The sequence below is a fragment of the Aphelocoma coerulescens genome, chromosome 7 (genome assembly GCF_041296385.1).
Source record: "Aphelocoma coerulescens isolate FSJ_1873_10779 chromosome 7, UR_Acoe_1.0, whole genome shotgun sequence".
Classification (NCBI taxonomy): Eukaryota; Metazoa; Chordata; class Aves; order Passeriformes; family Corvidae; genus Aphelocoma; species Aphelocoma coerulescens.
Window position 1 is genome coordinate 27,744,958 of NC_091021.1, and position 22,218 is coordinate 27,767,175.

Sequence of the window (22,218 nt, forward strand, 5' to 3'; positions counted from 1 at the left end):
TTCTTACTTTTTTTCTGATTTTTTTTAAAATTTTGAATGAATTGTGGATTGCAGCACACGTTTCATAAGTAGAAAATGAATCAAACTGCTTTGAAAATGTCTGACGATACATTTTTTTGTTCTTGACTTACCTGCTGTGAATCTAAGACACATAAATGACTCATTGTTTCATTCCACCACATCTCTGTAATATGAATATTGCTACAAAGTACACAAAGAGCTGATTTACCAGTCTCTCACTCTCCTTGTCTCAAAGCAACTGTACCACACTAAATTCATAGGTCAACTCATCAATTTTAGTCCTGAAGAATGAGTCTTATTTTCAGCATTTGAGTCTTTATTCTTCAATGCAAAATGGTTTTTTTTATTTTCTTTTCCACAATTGTTAATATTTTATATAATTTTGAATATGACTATTTAGGCTGGACCAATTTGAGGTAAAATTTATTTGTACTAATTTAGTGTATACTTTGCCATTCTTGAACAGAGTGAAATGTGAAGTAGAAGAAATAAATTATTATAGAAATAATGGGAAATTCTCAGTTTTATGTGCACCCCACTGATTTCTTTCAGAAGTTAGAGGGAGAAACTCCACTGTTGTTTTGCTCTTAGGAGCAACCTGAACCTTCAACATCGCATTTCACATGTTACTGCAAGAGATGTATAAAAATGGAATTTTACCTAGAAGGAAAAGTACTGTTTTTCCTGTTTCTGCATCTCCTAAAGAGACCTGGCAGAAATGGCTGCTCATTGGGATGAGCTCTACCTTGCAAGTATTAATGGCAATAGTGCCTCCACAACCCCAGATAACTTAATTCCTGTTTAGAAGTAAGATGCCTGCGATGCTAATGGGAGCATTGTATGAAATTATTTAATCTCTGGGCAATCAGGCCAAACAAATCTATGAATCATTCATAAACATCCGCGTTGCAAGAGATACAGTTAACTACAGAGGAAAACATTACAGATGTGGGGAGGGTGAAACAGAGAATAAGGTAGATCAGTACAATTTCCATGAAATACATGGGGTAATTTATTTTATTTTAGAATTTATTTTATTTGCTACAGGCCAAGTCCAAAAAATAAGTGTTTAGGGCAGAATTTGAGCTCCTAAATCTACAACAGAGATGGTGGAAAAACCCCAGTGAGCTGTGTCTGACCTTGCATCACACCTAGATTCCCAAACCACATTTCCTGTTTATACATAAGCTGTATTCTGCTGTATGCAGAATGCCTCTCTGTGTGCCTAGATGTGCACCAGTTCAACAAGGCTCAGCAGCTTGGCACTCTTTCATATCTTGGCTCAATCAGGAGCTACAAACTTTGTGTTGCTTCATTCAGTTCCCCAGAGAGGCTCAGTTCAAGAGGTAATCCTCAAACCCCTCTAATGGATGCCAGCCAGGCCAAGTCTCCACAGCTGCAGCCGTACCTGTTCCCTCTAAAACACATTTCTGTGATCTACCAGAGCAGGTAATGCATTTATCCAGGAAGTGGAAGGTCTAAGTTCAGGGCCTGTTCTTTGCAGATCAGAGATACCAGTAGTCATATTGATGTCTGGGTGTGTAAGTATTCACATGAAACCAGCCTCAAAGCTTGATCACTCACAGCCGCAATTCCATTGCGTGCACAGGGCACTCCAGAGCAGGTGGTGAAGCTCTATACAAGGATGCTTAAATGAGCACTGATGTGTTCCTCTCGGATCTGACTAATGCTGTGCCAGCAGAGGGGGTGGAAAAGTAGCTGAGATGCAGGGTTAGGATGGTGGTAGTACCTCTGAGTATAGGTATGCCAGGGACCTCCCCCTTCAGCATGTTCCTGCTCTTAAGGAAGCAAAAATCTACATTCATCATCTAAACTATTTCAATATGGAAAGCTGATTTTTTTTAAAAAAGAGATAAGTCATCAATTTTTAACAGGAATGTTCCTCTCAGCCTAGCAATGGCTACTCAGGAGTTTGAATTTACAGCTAACAGGTTGGTAGGTATAAGCAACCCCGGCTGCTGGTCAACTCTCTGGGAATGCCTTCAGCGACTACAGGTTTGGGAATTACCACTGGATGGCAATCTTGTGCCACAGAGGCTGTAACCACATGTGATTTTATTTGGCTGCACAGACGTTTTTTAAAGACTGAGAACCAAGTCCACTTCTTCCGAATACCATCATAAATTCAGAGTGGCTTCATTAAGGCATTTCGTTTCATTTCGAGTTGCACCAGCATAGCTGGGACAAGAATATGAACCAGATGTTGAGAAGCGATATTTTAACTGTTAATTCAATCGATAAAGTTTTGAACAATTTATGAGACTTAAATACAAGGAGCAAGAATAAGGGCTCTGGCCATGAAAGACCAAGAGCACCCAGCTTCAGTTCTTCTGTGTTGTTACAATCTACACTAAATTCTGATCACTGACCTTTAATGCCTTGTTACATGTCAGTGGTTTTACCCTTAAGGCTGCTGTATTATACACAGTATTCTTTAAAGGTACAAGAAAATTCTACTATGGCTGGCTTAAAACAAGAAGTTACCTTAGTTCTGAAAGTCAGCATTTGAAGCCTTTGGTCTAAGGTTTCCAGTATATATATTTAAAATGTTTGGAGAGTGTTTCAATCATTTCTAATCCCAAATATTATGGTTTTATTTTCAAATATTTGAAAAATGGCTCTTTTTTTTTTCCCCCCCATAGAATAATCATTCTGTGAAAGTCAACATTTTTCCAGAAAATATTTAGGTTTTTGAAAAGGAATCAATTTTGGACTAAAGCTGCATTGTTAAAAAGTGGTGATTTTTTTCAGCTCCCTAGTGGAATAGAATCTTATTCACAATAACTCTTTAGTAAAGATAACTCATTTAGTTTAATGTTCTCTACACTTGTTGTGTATCAGTGGGGTGTATGGGAGAACACTGGGAGATTTCTGCAAGAACATTGGAACATGAGGGAAATATTTTCCTTAAATCTGTGCTTCTGCTCCTTTTCTGTTGGTAAAGATGGTGGCACCTCTCTCCCACTAAGAGCTTCATTTCCCCAACCCCAAACTGCACAGTACTCTAAACATTTGGAATATCTGGCAAGTTCAAGAACTCCTTCAGTAAAGTCATCATCTCTACCTTCACTTTGACTGAAACTATCAAGAGAGCTGGTAACCAGTTTAAGCTGAGGTGTTTTCTGTTTCGGGGCTGGTAGCGTATCTCTGGTTTCAGCCAGGGAAGGAAGTGCTCAGAGTGTTTTATCACAGGCAGCTCTTGTGAATTATTTGGCATAACTGGAAGAAGGAAACTGTGTCAATATGGGCTAAAGCTTATTCTTGGGAAATACACAGTTCCATGGGCTTGGGATCTTTAATGTATATGTTTGGCTATCACTTGCTGTCACTTCAGTTCTCAATTTGTAGTATGAGAGTAATAACCCACAAATTCTGTGATGCTTGACAGAAGAGTTCCTTACATGTGCTAAACATACTCAGAGGCAAACCTGACAGGCTCAGGGTAAGAATGTCTCAACACACCTTTCCTGGAAACTATTGTCTTCTCACATTTCTGCCCTTCCATCTTTACCCTTGATGCTGAGACTTAGAACATTCACAGCTGACAGGATAGTCTGCAATTCCTTTATAAAGAACGTGTGTCTTGCCCACCTTGGTTATGTACCCTTGCCATTCACTGAATAGCTGGTAGGTAACTTAATTTTAAAAATCTCTTTTATGGCAATTCCCCAGGGCTATGTTCTTGTTTGTGGTTTCTATGTACTGGCTACCCTAGGTATTTGTAGTTGAGAGAGATGCTCTCAAGGAAAGGTTACAAGCTCTAGGTAGCACAAGTGGAGAACTGAAATCCGGGGAAACCAAGTGATTTGCCCAAGGTCACATGCGGGTTCTGTGGCAGTGTGAATCTACCCGATCTGATTACCTAAGGCATGTAGGCACCAATGCATGTTCTGGTGCATGTATCAGCCACAGGAATGCTAAACTGGAGAAGTTAGTTTAGGAAAATACGGGGGGGGGGGGAAGAAAAAAAGGCATGTTTGGTGCTACTTGAAGACTTGCAAGAAATTTCTACTTTCCCATTCTTTGAATACTTTGGAAATACATAAACTCTTGAGATCTGCATTTTAAAATGTTGTTTCAAGCTGGAATAGCATCTGTTAAATGTAGTTCAGAAACATCTGTTTTTCCATTCCTGGAACCCTGAGTTGAGGCAGTCGTTTTCCTGTCAGCTCTGCTGTGGAGCAAAATTGGTTCAATAGGTCATTCTGTTCTCTCAATTTCTTAGTTCTCAGTTTCCTATTAAAAAGATGGCCAACAACATGAGTAAGCAGGAGGGGAAAGGAGATTCTGTGTAATGTGTGTATTGGCCTGTGAAAAAAATCCATTTAGCTTCAGACTGAGTTAGATAACTGGTGAGAGCAGAGCTATTAAGCATTGGAAAGAACACCAGGGATTATGTGAAACTGTAAGATTTATTAGCCCCCAAATAGTTTATCTTTCATTAGTGGAAATAACAAATCCCACTGAAAACAAAATAACATTTCACGCTGATGGCCACTGGGCTCTGGATTTGACCCTCTCTGGTATTGCTGATAGATGGCCTGGTGGAAACTGGTCACCAGTACACAATATATTGGTAGCAAGACTGTTGTTAACTCTGATCTGAACAGCTCCAGACTGAATGCAGCAATCAAAAGGCCAGCAATGGTTGTATATAACTGTATTTTCAACCATCACTCACTCCAGTGGAGTCAGTCTGAGAACAGCTGGGAGAGAGAATAAGAAGAAGAGTTCAAAGGCCTCCTGTAGAGAAGACCAAAAGCATATTTTGTAGGTTTTAGTTCTTACATTCCCAGCTCTCCGTGGTTTGACAATACCTTGGAAAAACAAATACATTCTTTAGAACTGCATATTTTTTTCCCTTCATCTTTTAAGAACAGGATCAAGACTCATAAAGGTATTTAGCTGCTTATGCTCCTCCTGAAATCATCAGGCATTAAAAGCATGAATAACATTGAGATCATGCACCATAATCTTTATTATAATATTTAATTAACAAGGAAAATCTGTATCATTCAGTCAGTGGCATTAAAATTAGGTAACAAGTACACTGAATTGGCAGAACCCTCTATATGTATCCTTACTGAAAAATGACAGCACCCCTGTTTTGAAAACAACTGGAAAAGGACATGTTGTGACTTCTGTCATGAATATTTTGGTTACATAAAAAAGCCAATGGGTCCTTGGAGTCCTGTTTCTTCTATGGATGTAATTTGCCATCACTCACATGACTTAAAAAGCAAAACTAATCCAGAGGAATGGTTTCTTCAATTTTTTCCTTAGATGTGACCCTTCCCTTCCACTTCATGAATTTAAAATACCAAGGAAGTGAGTCCCAATCTGAGGAAGAGTTTCCAAAACAGAATTGGAGATGCAGCACTTTCTGTGGCAGGATCTTGCAAAGTGCTGATGGTATAAATTAACTGATGGGGTCAGGAAACTTGCGAAAGGCAGATAGGGCGCAGGAAGGGAAAAGGGAGTTGTACAGCTCGTGGGGAGTTGCAAGCAGCTTCCTGACACTATTTACTTGGTCAAACATTTTGTTTCCTCCAGAGCAGTGTTTGACTTTGCTTTCATCATTGCCAGTGTAAGTCAAATGCTGTTACTTGTGTCACGTCTGGCTTACATTGCCCAGCATTCACAGTCTGGATACTGATGTGACCATTCCCTGGCTAGGCTGGAGTTACCTACGGGGTGATATGGTCCTTCCATACCCCAGCTAGACTACAGCTAAATGTATGCTTTCATTAAATAAGATCTAGTCTGACTGCCAAGAGAGACTGTGACATTTTACTTCATGAGTAGCCAAAAAAAGTCAGTAATAACGTGTATATGGAAAATGCTGTTGTCAATGTATAGAATAGAATGACGCAGTTTACTCTGTTATCCCTGGGTTTCTAGTCTATTTTCCTCAATGCCATCTTCATCTGCTTTCTTCAGTGTCATCTGATTTTAGTATTTGCCATATATGTACTTCATTGTGCAAGGGGAGGCTCAGAGTAAATATTAGGAATTTCTTCACTGAATGACTTGTTAGGATGGAACAGTGTGCCCAGGGAAGTGGTGGAGCCACCATCCCTGGAAGTGTTCAAAAAACAAGTAGACATGGCACTTTTTTATATGGTTTAGTGGGCATGGTCATACTTGTTCAAAGGCTGGACTTGATGATCTTGAAGGCCTTTTCCTATCTTGATGACTCTTGATTTTCTGGTTTGTCTAAACACAGTTCTATTTGTTGCCTGTTTGGAACACAAATATCTGGAACTGCTGTGACTTACAGAATCACACTCAGTGGTGTGATTCAAAGGACCAGCACCTGTTACAGAAAACTCCTGCACGATGTGAATACAAACGTGCTTCTGCACTGCTTGAGTTCCACCTCAATCCCGCTTTTCCTCATGGATTGTCTCCTACCTGGAGCTTTACGTAGGAACGAGGGACATCTAGTGGCTCAATGGAACATAGCAAAGGAAGATGTCCTGCCCCAAAAGGTACAGTGTAGTGCAAAGTAGGCAGTTCAGTGAAAATTAAACACTGTCTCAGTGGTTGAAATGTAATTTGAATATATGTAATTGCTTTAGCTAAGAGTCAAATAATCTGCGATTAATTTTATTTTTGTGTTTCTATCTTCTTTGAAAAGGTGAGCTGACTTTGAAATTTACACAGGTTAAATGTATTCAGTACCTAATTTCAGGAGGACAGAACATCCTCTTGCCTTAGGAGAAGCTGGGATACAGAATATGTGGATAAGAAACAGAAGCAAATCACACAACACAGACTTATACATTTTTTTGATTCCCCAAACCAACAAATTCATTTCATGCATGGCAATTCAGGATGTGATTAATTAGACTGTGATACCTGATAGCTTTCCATGACAAGGAATAACTGTCAAGAGCAGTTAAATGGAACCTTTTATTTCTCTGCAATGTGCTTCCTATTTTAATACTTAAATAATGAGTTTCTTTAACAAGTAACCCACTCTGAGTCATGTTTTCCTCTCTGCCTTTTGTTCTTATCCTAACTAGTAACTACTTGTCATCCCAATAGTTGTAGTACAAGAGATGAGGTGCACTTAAGAGAAGCAAAAATATCTGCATTGAATTATACACTGGTTTTGTATTGTGAGCCCATTTGTGTTAGGTTTGCCATTCTGTCTTTTTCTAGTCTGTACTAAAAGTCTGGATGGATGAAGTCTATTATGATGCTCAGACCAGGACAGTACTTGACCCCTCAGCCTGCAATAACTAAAACTGAGAGACCAATGTCAGGCAGTCAAGGGCTGTCATCTCTGAATGTGTCTCGTTTCCATCCTAACCCCACAAAAAACCAAATTCCATTGATGCAGACAGAGCTGGAGTATTTTGGCTGGGGCATATGACTAAAGAAGGCAGCCTACATATAAAGAGGGAGGCTGCATATAAGAGCAAGTCACTGCCAAATATTAAGACAGATAATCTGGAGAGAGCAACAGGAGGCATTCTGTCTCACCTGAAATGCTGATAAAACCTGGAAGCCACAGGAGTGAGAGTAGACTGAGAAAAGACGAATCACTTGTTATTTTGCAAAGATGTGTAACTTGGGAATTTTTTTAAGAGTAAGGAGTGATAATAAAGAAAATCCTTCGCTAGCCAAGTGGATTTTGTCTTCCCTTTCTCCTCTGAACAGGCTAAAATAGAAGCTTAATTATCAAGCTAGGCCTTGATAGTTAAGCCAAGGAAATGGTGAATAAGTAAGCAAAGGGCTCTTCCAGCCCAGCTCCATGTGGAGCCCCTCTGAAGACCCTGTGCTAGGGTTCAGGGAGAGATTCTCAGCCTCTGTGTGTGCCATTAAAATTATATAGGAAGAGTTATCTAAACACTGCTCAGATGGCATTAGGAGCTTGGAACACAGAGACTGGGTCCAGTAGTTCGGGCTGGTGTTGGTGGGGGTTGTTATTGGTTATTGTTATTGGTTATTGTTTCATCAAGGTACACTGGAAGCAGGAACTTTATTAATGTCCTACAATTAATGAGTAGAGGAGAGAATATGGCAGCTCCTGGATCACTAATGAAAATATTTCTTTATAGAAAGGTATTAGCAGTCTTTATTTATGTGATTGAATTTGGAGGTTTTAAACTCCTGAAGTTTTAGGTGAACTAGGAGGCACACAGTTATGTTGTTGAGGTCCCATTTATCTCCAGATTTGTTTCAACGATAGTTCATTGTAGAGAGAAGTTGCCGTGAAGAGACCTTGAAAGGATGTTTCTGTTTGGATCTCTAGTGAAGGCTACATTTAGGATGTAAACATGGATATACCAGGTTGCTGGCAACATTCAAACTAGTATTAGGAAAATGTGAGCTGAAGTTGGTTTAGCTGGCAAATAATTCTTTCTATTTCAGAAACTTCTGGGAAAGAATGGCAAAGCTAAAGTACACCTGACCATGTGAACTATCCTGATGCAAGTGTGGCCAATGACCAGAATGAAGAAAAAGAAGCAGACTTGCTTTTTAATGAATATTTATTAAATGAGAACTTCTTATATCTCTACTTACCTTTACCACTGTGAGATTCTGGTTATCACATTACCACTTTACTGACTAATAGGGCAGTAGAAAATGAACATAGAGTTACATGAGTTTTAGAGTGAATAATTTTCCTTGTGAAAAGATCTAGGAAAAATTAACAGTACTGGCCCCAGATTAGGTGAAAAGACCATGTTTTGGGGAAAGGTTGGAGTATGCCTTGGACAGATTGTGAGCAGAAAGGGTAAATGGGAGAGCTCAGCACCTGACATCCTTCACGCGTGAAGTCTGTTACAATGCTGGAAATCAGCCTAGGACTCCTCTGCTCTAACTTCTGTTGATGCTGGCATGCCAACAGCAAAAAAAGCTGTGACTCCTCCACTCAGGCTTCCACTCCCACTGCCCTGGTGCTTTGCCCCTGGCTCTGTGCAGGGATGGGTACATGTTTACTGACTAGTACAGGCACACACATTTCCATTGACTAATCTTCCTCTGGCAGGGTGAGTCATCATATAGTAAAGGTTGTTTCTGCTTGTTCTGTGTTCAGATTGCATCCAGTCAGAGGTCCAAAAAGGCCAGGCCAGTAGCATCAACACCTGTGACCATCTCTGCTCTCCCACAGTAACGGAGGGAAGCTTTTGAGAGATGTCTGTAGCGTCAAGCTTTCTGAAGGGAAAGATCTTCCTTGGAAACTACTTTGAAAGGAGCTGGCGAAGTTCCTGGTAAGAACTTAGCCTTTTCTCCATCTGTCAAAACAAGGCACAATCCTTCCCTGCTTCACAAGAGTCTTGAGAGGAATCATCAGTTAACATGTTTATATCACTAGAAGTGATTTCCTATTATAAATCACCTATGCTTCAGTTCTTATGAACACAAACTGATCTCACCCTTCTTAAAAATCTTCTCCCTCTTTTCACACATCTATATTCTTCTTTGCATTCTGCTATTCAAAGTGCAATTGCTGCCAGCATTGCTTTTGTACACCTGAGAACAGTTTTAACAATCACACTGTATTTTCCTGGACAATTAAATAATCAGCAAAAGAAAATAATTCTTATTCAATTTCTGTTCTCTTTTTTTATCAGTGTTGGAAAATGTTTTCTACCTCGTATTGCTCACTACTAAAATTTCTCATAACTGCTCTAACTCCTTGGCATTGTTATGAAGAAGAATATCTGCATATATTTATAAATCATGATTTAGTTCCACTACTCTTTAAGAAAATTAACTACGATTGAAACTGGAGTTATCTATAAACAATCTCCTGTAAAAATATTATGTGTTGCCTGTGTTTGCATGCTGCAGGACCTGTAGCTCTTTCTTCAAAAAAGCAACTTTCTCTGGAACATAACAGCAACAGACCAAAAGATCAGCACTGTTTTAAATGTGAAGTGTACTATCCAACTGAAATTGCACAGGGAGCCAAGAGAGCAAAATGCTCTGGAAGCTCCTGCAATCAACTTCATGCCAGAACTGGCAAGATATTTTTAGCTATGACACACTCTTTAAGATTTATTTAGGGTTGTAAGAGGTACCCAAATCTGGGGGTGGTGACCACTTCAGTTATGGTCCTGCCTTGTCATCATCCAAGTTCTCCTCCCACACACAACCTTGCCTGACCTGTGAAACAGTCCTTTCTTTTCTCCCTTCCTGCCATGATTCTTTTTACGCCTGCTCATCACTGTATCTCCTACTATAAATGTAAAATCTTGGCTTTTCCTCATTTCCCCGTCCTATAAATCCCTTCCACCTCTTTCCCAAGCTTGAAACTACTTCCTTATCCAGGTTTTTTACCAGATGCTGGATGTTAGAGTAAGGAAACCTCCCGGCCTGTACAAAGGAACATGACTTACACTACATATGGACTTCACAGTAAGAGTGGTCAAACCCTTAAACAGGGTGCCCAGGAAGACTGGAATGTCCACCCTTGGAGATATTCACACCTGGACCAGGCAAAGTGCTAAGCAACCTGACCTAACTTTGAAGCTCTATTTTGAGTGGGTAAAGAATGAGGTAATGTCCAGTGATTCCTTTTAATCAAAATTGTTTCATAATTCTAATTAAATCTTGAAGAAAAAGAGGAAGAGAGTGAACACACAAGAATTTAAGAAAAGTATGGTTTTATGGCAAGAAGCAAAAGGAATACAACAGAACAAAACAGAGCTGTGCACAGTTATCCTGCTTCTCATGCTCACACTGAAGTAACTCAGGATGCAGAGAGATGTTAAAATCTGCAGAGAACCAAGAAGAGAATGAACACCAATGTGCTTGTGGTTAGCCAAGACTTACTTCATCTGTTTGACCTCAAAGCCTGGTTAGAAATATGTGTGTTGTCTTCAGAATATCCTCCTCTGGAATATTCCAAGGCACCATCCATTTTATTTCCTGCAGATTCAGAGCAGGAACATGATGCAGGCAGTACCCACCTCCTCAGAGCTTGGGGTGAGCAATGACCCAGGTGCTGCAGCCAGATGTTCACTGGAGGGTAACCCTCTTGGGGCCACAGAGGAGTACGAGCACACCAGAGGTGCCCCTGCCCTCTTCATGGCAAGGAGCAGTTCCCGCTCCCTTGTCTTATGAACACTTAAAATTATGGTTTGCAGTCCAGTATGTGAATACATGAAATGTCCAATTCAAATCCAGAGCTGTGACAAGCCTTTGCTCTTTTAGGAAATCTTTTCAAATCCAGGTGATCACCTATGTAGGTTTTATAGTATTACTAAAAATCAAGGTGAGAGCAGAGAAACAGAAATATACATGTAAACTATATCACAGTCTTTTTAGAACGACTTCCCAAATTCTACAAAAATTAATGTATTAGTGATCTTAAGTCACACTCCTCAAACTCAGAAACAATTTGAGAAGTAGCTGATCCTTACTAGACAGAACAACTCCAGATCCTTCATTCCAGAGTACAAGTAGCTAAAAAATCCCCAGAATCTTTATGAAGAAAATGGTTCTGTGCTCTGGTTTATTCTACTACTACTGCTGTTTATTTGGGAGATGCATCACTGCCAGATAAATGAGCATTGATAATACCACCATCTGTTTAATAAATATTATATTATAAAGTATTGTTCTTCCCCATCCTCTAAAATAGAACAAGTTCCTGAAATTGAAAGTCCAGTAACAAAAGGCACAAATAGAACAAGAAATCTGGCAGCAAAATATTTCTTCTTTAACAATAGAGCTGCAAGAGCAACACCCTGTTGTGCAGCTCAGTAGAAGGGTACTGACAAATACTGAAACATAAAATGTCTGATCCCTAAACTGATTTAATTTAAGGTTCCTCCAAATCCAAGCCATTAAATTAAAAGCCAATACAGGAGCATGAAAATGATGATAAACAATATTGTATCACTCATGGGTGGACTTAATGCTGAGTCTGGGATGAATTGCATTAACAAAATCACTGGAAATCTTTAACACAAAAAGAAGACATTTGAAAGCTAAGCACAATGACCACCCTAACAGAGAATGTTGCAATTCCTAACACTACATAAAAACGTTGCTTGCTTGAAATCTGGGCTAAATTTTCCCCTGAGTGTGTTTTATGGGATTATAACAGAAACAAAATTATCCTGACAACGTGAAAGAAAAATGAGTGGCTTATTAGACCAGTTGATAAAAGTGGAAGGGACAGAGAACCTTCCAGGCACTCAAATGCTGCTTTGGATCTGAAATAAAAGCAGAAAAATTCAAAGCTAAACCCAGGTAAAGAACAATTGTGCTAAGTTAGGACTTTGCTTCAAATGTTTATTGTTTTCTTTTTTAAAGGCTGTAGACAATGACCTGGTAAATAAATTTATAGTAATATATCCCTGAAAATGGATTATTATTTCTGAAGCAGACTTGCAATTAGAAAAAGATCTAAGGAGTAAAACTTAACCCTGCAAATCTGCACAAGATCACATTGACTTTCCGTGAGATTTAAAAACCTGTTCGCTTACATTGCTTTAGAAAATATTAATTGGATTCCTGAATCACTTAGATGCTTTAAAAGATTTTATTTTTGCTGAGAAAGGCAATTAGACAAGTCAGGATACTACGAAGCAGTGGATACACGTGGGTCCCTGTTGCTTACACAGACCCAGCTGTGGCTGCAGACCCAGCTGTGTTGGGGCTGGGTACATTTGCCTCAACAGAGCTGGTAATAAGCTGAAAGCTTAAAATCTGACAGAGGCAGCAATAAGCATTGCTCTGAGCTGCCTCAGTTGTAATAGGTTTCTTAGGCTAGTCCTAGTGATGATGCAAACATAGATTTCTAAGTTTGTAATTTTTATTCATTGAAACTTTTCACTGGAAAGGCTAGGAAAGATGAATTAGAAAAGTAATTTTCTGTTATTGGCCATTCAGGATTTTTAAGCTGTTACTTTTTAAATTATCTACAACAGTTTCCTTGTTTTTAGAATGAGTGCATGATATCATATCCTGAGCCCTTCCCTTTTCTTGTAACTTTCTGAGACACTAGGAGGAGTCCAGCTACAGTCATCATGTGAATTGGAGTGCAAGACTGTAGAGGAGCTCCTTCTGCCACCTCCTGCCTGCCTAATTCATGCTCCTTAAGAAACTGCTGTTCTAGGACAAACGACCCTTTAAGCACCGTGAGTATCAGCTGAGAGAGCAACCAATTTATCCAGTTTGTCAAGTTGATCACTGCTCCATGTATTTACATTTATGTGCATCTTGGGATACAAATAAAAGGACAACTCACTGTCAGTATTTGATACTGACGTGAAGAAGAGAAGGGAGTTCCCTGGCCCAGCTGGGGTGAGAAAAGCAACAGCAGCAACATGGGAGGCTCTCAGGGTGCAGAGATCGGATTAAAGGTGTGGCTAGGTGTAGAAAAGGGCCAAGGTACATGTGCTGTGCCAGGCAACATACCTATTTGCTGTGGATGGACAGACAGACAAGAAAAAGCAGCTGCTAAAATGTATAGACAAGCAGCTGTGGTATTGTATTAATACCATGCACATGGTATTGTATTAATGCTGGATGACAAGCACCTCTTGTTTATTCTTAATCTGGTTTCATATAAAGAATGTAGTAGTACTAGCTAGTAATAAGCAAAATAAAAGGGAAAGAAAAGAAATAGTTCTCTTCAGTAATCTTCACTCATCCCTAAAGCATGCAGGCCAAGTAAATATTCACAGTGAGTCATTGGCTCTTTTTAGTATAACTATAACCTGTGGTGGTGTTACTGCTGCATTTTTCCATCTTGGTCTGTAGCTCTGAAATGCAGAGCTAAAGGCTCTGTTACTCTTGGTGGAGGGCCTAAGGTTTTGTCTAGATGTCTCTGCAATGCTAATTTAGTAGAAACTAGGTAAATGTATCAATAATATAGTTATGATTTATGATTTTATTTAATATATGTATGAATAAGGTAGTATGATCCATGTTTCACAGTGTAAAAAATGTTATAATGAAAGTAAATAAATGTCATGCATTTATATCTACCAAGTGATATTGTAGAACTTATTTATTAACCTAGAAAGTAGCTTTTAAAAGGATAGAGCATCTGAATTTTCTTGTCTCTGTTGTCCTCATAGAATACCAAACACTAACTTCATTCCAAGGTTGTAAAGGATTTATGACCATGCCTTACATAAAGGCCTCAATTTAGGATTAGATGGAACCAACAGAAAGCAGCAGTGATATTTTTGTGACTACTTGAGATAACAGTAACTGTCTTCAAAAAGTCCTTGGTGATGTGAGCAACTATACAGGAAACACATAACCTTTGCATATGTCATTGATCACATTACTTTGTGGTTTTAATTTGCTTACTGTGGTTTTGATCAGCTCCTTCATGGGGTCAGAGCACAGCGTTAGTAAAAACCATTGCTTTTTTTGTCTGCTAAATTGCACTGTGAGGTGAAAACTTCTCTTTGGTTAAAAGTTGCTGATTTAGTTAATTTTATGACAGAACATTTTCTAAACACAGTTATGATAAGAGTAGCAGGATGTTTAATATATGCTGTGTGCTGCTCAGCCTCAGTAGCATCGAGAGTGCTGTAGCAGAGGTGACCATTAGAACACCTCCTCCAGGGTTCTGCCTCCCGCAGTGACCTGTACCAGGTGCTTCTGATCCAGCTGCAGCTAAGTCCAGAGAGATCAGCTGTCAAATAGGCTTCACAGGAGCTGGTTTTGCAAGCCTACCAGTTAGTAGTTGGCTTGTACTGTGCAACAAGAGGGATTTGTAACTCTTTCATTTAATAGAAAGTCACAGTGGATGTTCATATTTCCATATAAATGTTTGTTTCTTGAATTTACTGAGATCTTGGTTCCAAAAATGTTATGTGGCCATCAGTTCAGTAAAAACTCCGGGGGTTTAGAAGAACATTATTTCCTTTCTCTGGATTTAAGTCGCTGCCATTCACTTCCATTGGATATAAATTTGCTTATACATCATGGAAAAAACTCACCTTAGTCTTTCAATTGTGTGATCTACAGAAGAATAATGATATATTTTTATTCTTACTTATAGTTTGGTCTGTCTAGTTTGTGGCTATGCTTTTTTTTTTCAATTCATAAACTTATTTCAAGGGCTTCACTCACAGTTTTAGAATTCTAGGATATGTGATGTAGTCAGGCCACCAGGTTGGCCACTTGCCCTAGATGAAGCACTCTGAATATCTCAAATCACCTCCCTGTCCCACATGTCCTTTCCTGATTTCTTACACCTGGGTATTGAGAGCTCTTGCACTCTATGGAAAATGTCCAGATCTGCCGGCTCTATTCTGGTCCCTTTTCTCTGAGGGCAGTTTATCGGGGGCTCCTATTGCTAACTCCTTGAAGAGGTGGAATTTTGCTTTCCTAGAATTCAGGGGCCTGACTTTACCCTTCACCTAACCCATATCACTGGGGACTGCAAACTCCACCAGTGCATGATCATGGCAGCCCAGGCTGCCACCAATATTGATGTCACCAATTAGCTCACTTGTGTTGGTGACCAGCAGGTTCTGTAGTTAATTATTTTGTTGTCATCCTTAAGAAATCCAAAGATGAAAGAGATGTGAGTTTCCTTTATAGAAACTATCTAATTCTGCTCTTGTATCCTGTTTATGTATGTCTTCAAAAATAAATTTTCCAGCACCTTGCATTCAAGAAATGTTAAGTGCATAGCAAATGTTTAATTGAGTAATCCCACACAGAATTTGTGAGGCAGGCTGCCTCATTTTACAGGTGAGACAGAGAGCGAGGCAGTAAATTAAGTGGCTTGCTTAGTATCACACAGTGAGTCAGTGCTAATGCTGAAAATAGACTTTATGCCTTCTCATTCTTTTCCCTGTATTTTAATCATCAAACTAGACTTAACTCTAAAGTTGAATGAACTCCTTAATCTATAAAAATAATTATTCTCAGTATCCTGTTGGAGTATTATATTTTAATCACCTAAGCAATGCTGAAATATTTACAAAAGTTTTCCTTGCTTAGGACCTGTTTAGTCTTTCTTGTTCAGATATTGCTTCAGGTTATCAGCTGAATATGTTTTGTTTACAGTGATCCTGAACTTCAAAAGTATTACCTAGAAGATCCCCACAAAAAAAAAAAAAAAAAAAAAAAAAAGGAATGCACTTTACAAATGCACTTAAAACTCACAGCAATCTCCTTCTGCCAATGTAAACGTAACTTTTTTTCATACTCTCAAGAGGATAAGGCCGTTCCACTTAATAATACCCATAGCTTTAATTAATGGAGTACACTAAAGTTACTGGCCCACGGAAAGCAAAAGATAGACTGCTGGTTACGCTGTCATGACTAAATGAAAATGTATCCTGAAGCACAAAAGAGCAACAGCATCTTAACAAATATGTGCTTAGAAGTGCAGTTCTGAACTACATGCTGGGTCATCTCTGAATAAACTGCTGGAGAAAGAGATGCAATTCTTGCAGACCTGTTTAAATGAACAGTACCCCTGTTCAGGCTAATGAAATGCTCCAGCAGCTTTAGAGCTTTCCTGAGCACAGCCCACAGATTTGTTTATGCTGATAGGACATACATAAATTTTTCCAATCCTTGCCATCTCACCTGCTTGATAGTGTTCTTCAGCACAGATAGAATAAATGGCCCAGAAAATATGTACATAGGTGTAAGACTTAAAGAGGCTCAGGAAAAAAGGGAATGCAGAAATAATATTACCATGGCTTGCTCCCTATTAAACCTGAGTACTGACACAGCTGTCTGTTACACAGCCTTATACAGTACTTTGTATCATATGGTATTTTTAGTGTGGGTTAGACAAGCAGCAAAAGGCTGTGGTCAGATTTTTATAAAGATTTTTATAAAGACTTTTGCCACATGTAATGAATAGGACGTTGTGGTGCAGGCAGCCTTACAACTTAACTGAAATTTAACAACAAAATACCTTAAAAATTCAACTGCTTCATTGCGGAATGCAAATAAAGCTCCTAGGTGGCAGAGTCAGTCAGTAAGCATTGGCATGCTATATTTATAGAAACAAATTTAAAGTAATTTAACATGTTGTACTTGTAAAGAAGAATGTCACATCTTGCCTACTGAATTGCAGGCTAGACAGAATGTTTCAGGTAAGATGCCAAGGAGACATGTTCCAAGAAGGACATTCTGTTTCCTCTTTGGAGTCAATACTTGCAGTTTATCATGTTGTTTTCCTTTGGGGTTTATCTTCTTAAAATGTTAACTATGAGCATATTTTGCACTTTACCACTAGGGCTATGTCATCAGTGATCAACTGTCTGAGACTGACCAGACTACCACTCCAACTTTGCTTTCAGCTTCTGCTAGAGAGTAAGAGGTTTTCCTCAGAGACTTCAGAAAATTTCCTGATGCCAAGTGATGAGCAGTTACAAGATAGCACTGTGTCTGTGGACCTCTATCAGGGACAGAGATGCTGCTTTTCAAAGGGTTTTTGAAAAGCAGGCAGGAGTTGTCCAGTACAAATAGAACAAAGAAGACAATTCTGTGACTTTTATAGACTTTGAAACCAAACCCAAGAAAGAAATGCAAATAGTTTTGGTGGGGGTTTTTTTTTATAGCTCTTCATTTATGTCTCCTCTTATCTGTAGTTCCTATTATTAACCCATTAAGTGTAATGGTAATAGTGTTTGAGAAGCTGAAAATTTTAATCCAACATTAGACAATATTTGTGAAAAACAGGCTTTGAAATAAGGTGCCCTGGTGTTCTCTTCCAGATTGGAAATAGGAAGAAGAATTTGTGGTCTATGTGTCTGATCAAAACTAGCCAAACCAGTAAAAATTCAATACACAAGCATTCCATTCACGGGTAGAGATCCCTTTTCATCAACAATTCAGCTAATAGGTATGAAGAATGAGTCAGCTTGAGAAAAGCAGAAATTACTTGTGATTGAGAATGGGGGATGCATAATACAGTATCACATTTGAGAAGAGTTCTGACAAAATAGGGGCCCTGAATTTTGGATGCAGAGAGAGTTATACTTGCTTCATCTATTATTGAAGAAAATAGATACAAGCCAGCTTCTATAATTAAGTAGATATTGTGCTTTTTTACATAATTAACATTATTTAAGATCCTACTTTCAGAGAAGAACTCAGTGTGTCCTGCCTACCTTAAGTAATCGGATTATTGGTCACTGCTTTCTGGCAGGTCTATTGCAGCCTTGTTCTGTTGATTCAGCACAGAAAGAAAACATTTTAAGAATGTCAGTTCTTCAAGTAGTGAGGATTATAGGCATGGTAACAGTACATGTTTGTGAAAGGTATATGCTGCCTGACTTCATTCCCTGGGACAGTAAGAGGGAAACTGAGGTACAGCCATAGTGCTACTCTGAAGAGTTCATATAATTAATGTGTTATTCTTTAGATTTGATTCACAGAATTGAGAAAGTATTTGTGGTAATATGGTGCTTATGCATAAGAGCCAGAAAATGAAACGGAAAAAAAAGTGAAAAGAAATGCATAATGAGGGAGTTGGCCAGTTTATTTCCCAAGCTCTTTCACTGGCCCAAGCACAGTGAAAAAGGCAAAGCTAAGCAATACAAGTAAAAAAAAAAATCCAATATGAGTTTCCTTAAACTCTATTAATTATAAAATATGGCATTAGCAATGCAGACAAGGTAGATTTTTCTTTCTAACATTCCTTATTATGTGTTAACATGGCACTGTAAAGATCCAAGAACCTTGGATCACACAACTTGCAAAATACCCCTAAATGTTTCTTGCTGGAACTAGGTACAGTGAGACAAGTACAAGCCGAAATTGTAAATATCAGGGAGACCTTCTCTGTTTAATAGAACAAGAGGTTTCTGCTGAAACTAGTTTTGCTTGAGGACTAATTTGTAGTTCCAAGTGTCTTTCAGTGCTGACAGTTGAAGAAGGTAGCTTGGGGCCAGATTGTAATAATGTTCACTCCTTGATCTAATGGGCGGATGTGTTTAATTAACCTTTGTTTCTTCAGAAGCAGACATTCTGGCAAGCTGTAGGAATGCTAAAGGAGGGAAATCTAAACTTCAGTGAATCTAGGCATATTCTATATATCTAGGACTAGACAAAGAATATTGATGTAGATAAATAGTGTTTTTTAGGGATAGATTTGTATACGCAATTTCTGTAAAAGAAGTTTAACATGGATCCTCCTGTGGGACTACCCCTCATTAATTTCACAAGATCCAGCCATGGTCCCATTCCCTTGGGATACTTGTCTCTTATGTTTGGCACATTTTTATCCCCATCTGGGTATCAAAACACACCCTTGTTATTAGCACCATTAGTTCTTCAATTGGTGGTAGCAAAAGCATGTAGTTAAGGTGGAAATATTCGTCTTAGTATCTCTTGGATGGAGGTAGACCTGACAGCCTCATTGCTTGTTCCATGTCCTCCAGTGACTTCTCCAGATACCAAAGCTTGGACTGACCCTTCCCAGAGCTTCCTGTAAAGTGTAGATCTTAAGGTTTATAGCTAATTCTTCAGAAGGCTTATGGCAAGTCTAATGCAAAGCAGATATCCTTTGCATAAAATTGCTGAAGGCACTGGTTTTTGCTCAAAAAACTAAAGCACTGTAGATTACAATCATACAAGCACAGCAAACTCCCTGGCCACAATGTCCCTTGACTCTAATCTTTCACTAAAAAAATCACCAGCTTTGTATGAGTAGTTCTGAAAGAATGCAAATCAGAGCTTATGGTCTCTGACCTTCATCAGCTCTGCTGCCACAATAGCATCATTGTTTCCTATCTCCTCCCCTTAGTAAGTGACACCCTCCATTCCTCTCACTTCCTTTCCATTCCAAACCTTTCCATCTGAGAGGCTTTTTAAAGCTCTACTTTGACATCTGGTTTTGCTGCTACTGTGATCTAATTGCCAAACTCCTTCAGTCCTGGTCGTCTTAGTCTCAGTCAGCCAAGTCTCTGTTTTCACTTAAAAGGCATCTTAAGAGCTTGAACATTGCAAATTCCTTCTACTCCTGTAGCCTAACAAACAAGGTATATTCCCAGCTGAAAGAAACATTTATGTTGCAGTATTACTGTTACTAAAACTATGCTGCAGCAACACAGTATCAATCACAAACAGTACTTTTCCCACCTCAGCACTCTGACACAACTCTTTCCTTCACAACACTGTGCAAAAATCTCCACATTGTCACAGTACAGAAGAACTAGTGCTAAGGGTGCAGTTAAATTACTAACTTACTAATCCCATGCTTTGCCCACTGGGTTTCTGTTCCAGAATGAAGTGTTGTGACAACAAATGAGGTAACCAAGGAAAAATAAAACTGGCTACAACAGTCAGGATTATGAGTTCAATATAATTCTTCAGCCTGTTCATACTGGTCTCTGTTTCTAGTCAGGACCGATGACTCCAAAAGCCACAAACTGTGTGTGAAGTTCGTGGGTGATGACGGTTTCCTTTGTAATGTTGCCCAGTGTCTGAGACCATCCTGATAGGGTTGTGTAGCCCTGCTATGAGCTGTGTCCTCTTGCAAAGAGAAGGTTTGCACAAAGACTGAGAATGGAATGCCAGATATAAACAGTGATCTCCAGTAACAGGTGACTGACTTTACTCAGAGCACAGTCAGTGGATGCAGTCAGTCTGACACAGATGAATTTTGGAGATTCTTGACCAGTACGGTTCAAAATGCAGCCCTCTGGCCCAATCTGGTCTGCAGAATCTTCTGTATTGTCTGAAACACCTTTTCTATGGAAATTCCAACTAGCAGGCTGCTGCCTCATCCCAAAGAGAAGGAAAGGAGTGAGGATTATTCTCAGGACGAGCTGCTGCCTCATCCCAAAGAGAAGGAAATGTGGGTGCTCCCTGATACAGAGAAGTTGTTGCTGTGCTTCTGTCTGAATGATTCTGTGAGTGCTTGGACATGCGAAAGAGACACTCCTAGATAGCCTGCTGCCTTATCTCTTTGTTGGGCAGGTAAGAACAGCAGCACTCCTCCACCGCTGCTGTCCTCATTTGCTACTTTTTTGGGGGTGGGGAGGAAGGACCGAGCACAGACTAGGGAGCAAGGGACAGATTTTCCTCTGCAGCCTGTTGCTCCACCCAGCTTTCCCCTCAAGCCTGATTCACTGCCCAAGTATGACAGTGTGAATGGTAGGAGGCATGAAATCACAGTGCTGAACTGCTATTGATTGTCATCTCAGTCAAGCTAAAGGGTACTTCTCCAGATTTTGAATGGCAGTTAATTACATTTTTCCTCTTTGGAAGTAGTATACACTTCTTTCTTTTGTTCAAATGTCTGATAATGGCAGGGGATTTTTCTGAAGGTAATCTTGGAACAAAACGGCAGCTCCAGGCACTCTGTAAGAAGCCAAATACAAGGGAAGGGTGGAGCGAAGTTGCTGTTTGATAATAGGAATAGTCTACGAGAAAGTTTCCTTATCTCTCTTCAATGCTTGTTTTTCAGAAAGTAACTGTGATGAAAAGGCAGCAACTATTCTTCTCTGAATGTAAAATCTTTTCTGATAAGATTTCTGGAAGAACTCACAATGCTATCTTCATTCGAATCCTTCCTAAGATCTATTTCTTCCACAACGTGTTTCTATGCTAATCCACTAGGCGTTGCTATTTACATCTTTTAAAAGCACACAGTACTTAACCTGGACACATTGTAGATTAAGAATGACTAAGTGCATGCATGTCCCATAGGAAAGCACAGTCCCTGGGAAGAAAGCTATTGCCTCCTGGCAGTAGTTCTCTATATTGTGTTTTTATTACTTATCGTTGATTATAATCTCTACAGGGAAGGGGTGTTTGTCTTTAAGCATCATTTATGCCTTTTAAGGCATCATTTATGTCTGTAACTTTCTGTAATCACAGAATATTCTGAGTTGGAAGGGACCCATAAGGATCACTGAGTCCAACTTTTAGGGGAATGGCCCATCTGGGGATCAAACCACGCCCTTGGTATTAGCAGCATACTCTGACCAACTGAGCTAATAGTGAAGATCAAGAAGGAAACAAGAAGTAATTTTACTATACAAATTAGCTCCATCTTGAATATCTGTCAAACCCTACTCTGCCATCTCAATGTATGTCTAGATTTGGTGCTAAAGTCACTGGCATAGAATATGGTCATATCTCTTGAAAAGAAGAGGACTGAAGGGGAGAGGAGACCAGTAATGCTGTATCTAATAGATTCATTCCCAGCATCTTAGACTATGCAAACATTAAATAAGGCTTAGTCTTCTCTTCAAGACAAGCTGA

The 22,218-nt window shown here is 39.3% G+C and overlaps 1 protein-coding gene across 1 annotated transcript in view; it reads left to right on the forward strand.

The window, feature by feature from the left end:
- The first annotated feature begins 13,069 nt into the window (after positions 1-13,069).
- Positions 13,070-22,218, forward strand: part of RALB (RAS like proto-oncogene B) — a 49,073-nt gene continuing 39,924 nt past the window's right edge. Inside the window, exon 1 of the mRNA XM_069021027.1 lies at positions 13,070-13,151. The gene's annotated coding sequence lies outside the window, so the exon portion shown is untranslated. The remainder of the gene's footprint in view (positions 13,152-22,218) is intronic.